Genomic DNA, 4,558 nt, shown 5'->3' with positions numbered 1-4,558 from the left:
CAGATCCACTTACAAGGGGAACATTTTGCCTGGAAGTTAAGAAAAGGAGACAATAAAAATAGTTTAAAAAGCACTGGATTTGGAGGTGAGACCATTGGGTTCAGTTCTAACTTTGCCACTCAGTAACTGCTCAATCAATCTCTTTGAGTCTCAATGACTTCTAAAGAAAGGAGGATGAAAATAATTGACCCACCTACCTCTTGGGTTGTGAAAATGTTCACATTCAAATAAGAAATACTAGATAAAATAATATCAAAAAAGACGGGCTCCTTGAGAGAATGAAAAAAAGTAACTAACTGCTTTAAATGAATTTAGGGAAACAGATAATGTTGGATTCCATTCCTGTGGACTGGTAAGAATCCAAACACAATGTGAGTAATCTTAGGGTGAAAGAGAGGTATTAAGAATGAAGATAAGCAAATATTGTCCCAATATTTACAAAGCATGTATGGATAGGGGCAGGGAAGAATATGAATTCCAGGAACAAAAACCTAAATTATAAAGATCTTTGGCAAGATTCTGTGGTGAATTTTGAAATAGATTGTTTTTTAGGTTAAGAAAGAAAACTGCAGTTACCAGCAATCAATATGGGTTCACTAAAAACAACTTACAATAGCTATTCTTTTTGTTCATATGTTACCGACCTGGTATGCTGGAGGAATGCATCGTGATTCTAGCAAAGCAACTGACAAAGTTGCTGGGTATCACTGAAGACAAGATGAAGAAAAGGATCTAGAAGATAAAAATAATAGGTAGATTAATAACTGGTTGAAGGCCTGTAGGATATCCTACTAATGGACTGATTATCAACTAGGTGGAAGAATTTTAGCTGGCATGCCACACGGGGCCGTTCAACTTGTGCAATTATCAGCTTAGATGAAGACATAGAAGACATGCTTACTTCATTTTCAGATGCTATAAAGGAAGTTAATGTCTTGAGTAATTAAGTAGGATTTTAAAAGATCTTGATAGCCTGGAAGAAATTGAAGACAATGAATTTAATAAGGATAAATACAGATGGAGTAAACATTTCCCTTACATTAAAAATCAACTACACAGGATGGTGGAGAGTGGGCTTAAATGCAATTTATACAAAGATCTCAGGGTTTTAGTTATCAACAAGGTCAACATGAGCAAGTCATGTGATTTGCCATAAAAACACCCCCCAAAACAAATAAACCAAAACCCCCTTTCTTCTCAGGCCAGACTAAGAGAAATAGGCTTTCCAGACCAAGGAAATAAGAGCCCTCTGTATTTGGAATTGGTTAACTCACATCTGGAAGATTGTGACTAGATAGGGGTGCTGCAGTTTAAGAGGAACATTGACAAAGGGGAGCTGACCAGAGGAGGGTAATCAAAATGTTGGAAGGTCTGGAAACAATCATATGAAAAACAGTTGTAAAATCTTGGTTTATTTCTATGTGGAAAAGAGGATGGTGGGGGTCTGTGTTTACAAAAGGAGATAACATAATGTCTATAAAGAATTTAGCACAAGGCACTATACATAGTAAACACCCAATAAATGCCAAGTGTAATTATGATTTCAACAGTAGAAGACTTGAAAATTCTATGTAGCCTCAAATAACAACCCTAGGAACAATGTATAGCAATTAAGGGAAACGTGAGTTATTTTGATATAGTGAAGGAAGAACTTCTACTCAGAACTATACAAAGATTTAACACGTTGTTTCATGACTTGGTCATCACCTGAGATATTATCGAAATTTCTATGTTTTTATAATAAGCATAATAATCTAATGAGGCAAAACCAGTTGGTATTATAAATTATCTTGTGGCTTTGAAGCAGATCATCTTCTATCAGTTGGCCATTTCTGAATGACAAACTTGTATACTGAAATAAGACACTTCATTAGTAAGGAATATGTTTATTGTCTGAGTGGGAGACATTCTTGCAGAAGGCAGGACATCTTTTTTTCTTTTTTTTTGGCCGCACCGCGTGGCTTGCGGGATCTTATTTCCCCGACCAGGGATTGAACCCCGGGCCCACGGCAGTGAAAGCGCCAAGTCCTAACCACTGGACTGCCAGGGAATTCCCATGACATTCTTTTCTTTTCTTTTCTTTTCTTTTCTTTTCTTTTTTTTTTCTTTTCTTTTTTTAAGGAGGAAAATATTTCACAGGAGAATGTTAGGATCATTAACACATAATAGCACCCAATAAATATTTCTTTAATAAATTAGTTATTCAGACGGCAAATAATTTCAGTTGCCACCACCCTGTAACCTCTGGAAATTCCCAAATAGAGAGAAATTGGTAATGAGAAAATGCTCCTTTCCCTCCTTGCCTTAGAGAAGACTTTTTGCTCATTGAGGAGTACTCTGTGTGCACACATATGAACTTAACCTTCCTTGCACCCAGAGAATTGTTCCTGCCTGAAGGTAAGGGAACCATCACTGACCTTGCTCTGAGATGAGGCATGATTTGGTGCATGAGGGACTCTTCAGCAGCTGCCATCACTTACTCCTTCAAAGCTGACAGTGCCTTTAGAAGTAGAAGCAAAATGGAAATCGCTTTTCCTCTCTTCCTTTCTTCTCTTGTTTTGGGAGGGGGTAAACAGGCATACCTCCGTATTGCTAACTGAGAAACTTGAAAGCAAGGGCTCCTACTTCAGGTTGTATAGACCTGGCCAGCACCTTGTTTTCTTCAAGGGACACTGTAACAGTCACCATTAATAGTGGAGCTAATATTTTTCCACTGAACTGTTACACTGTGAGGGAGGGACCCTGGTAAACTCAGCTCTGTGCCCTGAACCTAACCAATCACCTTGCTTTCTAGAGACCAAATCCTTTGAGGTCTCTAATACTTAAGGTGAGATGTCAGATAATTTTGATGGGTAGGAAATACATACATATCAACTCTACTTAAATGTGTTTGTGATAAGTGGTATCATAGACACATTCTATTTCTCAGCCTAAAAGAACTTCAGAGATCACGTAGTTTTACATCATTACATTAAGATGAAGTTGAAAGAACTTGAGACAGTTCAAGGCATTTGCCATCAGCCTTAACATATATGTTTTATAAGTTTTATAAAATATAAGATGTAGAAATAATACTGATTTTTAAGACTTGTATCCCGTGCTGCAAGAGGTGGTTTGGGGATGAGCTTCTGAGGATCAATGGGAAGAAGATAGGTCTGTGTCAGGGGAAACAGGGAAAACCATGGAGAGATACTCAGACGCAGTGTGATTTATTTTTATTACTTGGGAATGGAATTGTGAGAGAAGAATTTTAAAATACAGTCAGACTTTTTTAAAAAAAGTAAACAACATTAAGGTTCAGACTTTAAAATTATGTTCTACCTAAAAATTATGGCAATGATATAAAGTCGTCCATATTGCCTGTTTTGCCTGTACTGGTGACAACCTCCTTTTCTTTTTCTCTGGAATCCATTTTCTTAAATTTTGTCAATTGACCAAAAAGGCAGTAATTGTATAGATTGAGAAAGCATCAAATTATAAGAACAATAAAGAATCTATTTTATATTTTGTGCTTGAGACTAATGTTGAAGGTCATCATATGTTGTAATATACCTTCTAATGTGATTCTCTAACACATGCAAGAATTTTAGGATTTCCCATGGTGCCATTTATCTTGTTTTTGTTTCTTTTTCTTTTGTATTTATTTACTTCCTTCCAGGATTAGAGAGTTTTGATTATTTTTTAAGCTGACATATGACCTTAACACCAAAGTTTTATCATTCTTTAAGGAGAATTTTTAGGATATTTGGGAACTATTTTGGCACATTTTTCTATTATACTCAGTGTCTCACAAAATGGCTTATAATGTTTAGGATGAAAACTCTACTGAGGTTATTTTAGTCTCTGCAGCAAAGCAGAGAAGCTTCGTTGTCATTCATGTAACACTGGGACTAAGAGCCTCTAGGAAAGTTGAGATGTCTCTGATTTGATGTCAGCAGTTAATATGGCAACAGGAAAACCAGATTAAGTACTCCCTTTTTGAGATTAAATTGTCTGAAATGTCAAGATATGTGTGTAGTCTTGTTTCTTTGCAACTACTTCCATCACTTTCCAACCCTTAAACACAGCAACCTAATAGTAATCGAGATAAGTAATTTGGAAGAAACAGTGATGGTTTATAAAGAGGCCATCACAGTTGTGAGACTGGAAAGCTTTTTAAGTGGTATGCAGTCTGGGAAGTGGATTTGGGGTGTCTTTGAAGTTTCTTGACTGTGATCCGAACAAATCGCTTGTGAGGTATAACTGGAGGGTGTTGTTGGGATGCCATGTCCTATCCCTGGCATATAAAACTAATTCTCTGGGGTGTATGAAATGCAGTGAGATCTTTCGTAATGGTAGAATTAGGAGCCTAGAGGAAGCCTAGTAATGCAGTCCAACTAGGGGCTCTGTAGATTTTATATTATATATATATTTTCCTCTCCCAACATTTTCCTTTTCCCCTGCTTTAAATAGGCAGCCTGGTCCTTAGGGTTTTCTTACCTTGGGGATTGTTGCAGGGTAGGCAAGAGTGGGACAGGACAGGCTGATGACACAGAAACTGCTTGAAGTCATGGAACTT

The sequence above is a fragment of the Eschrichtius robustus genome, chromosome 13, assembly GCF_028021215.1.
Source record: "Eschrichtius robustus isolate mEscRob2 chromosome 13, mEscRob2.pri, whole genome shotgun sequence".
NCBI lineage: Eukaryota > Metazoa > Chordata > Mammalia > Artiodactyla > Eschrichtiidae > Eschrichtius > Eschrichtius robustus.
This window is presented reverse-complemented; position numbering follows the sequence as displayed.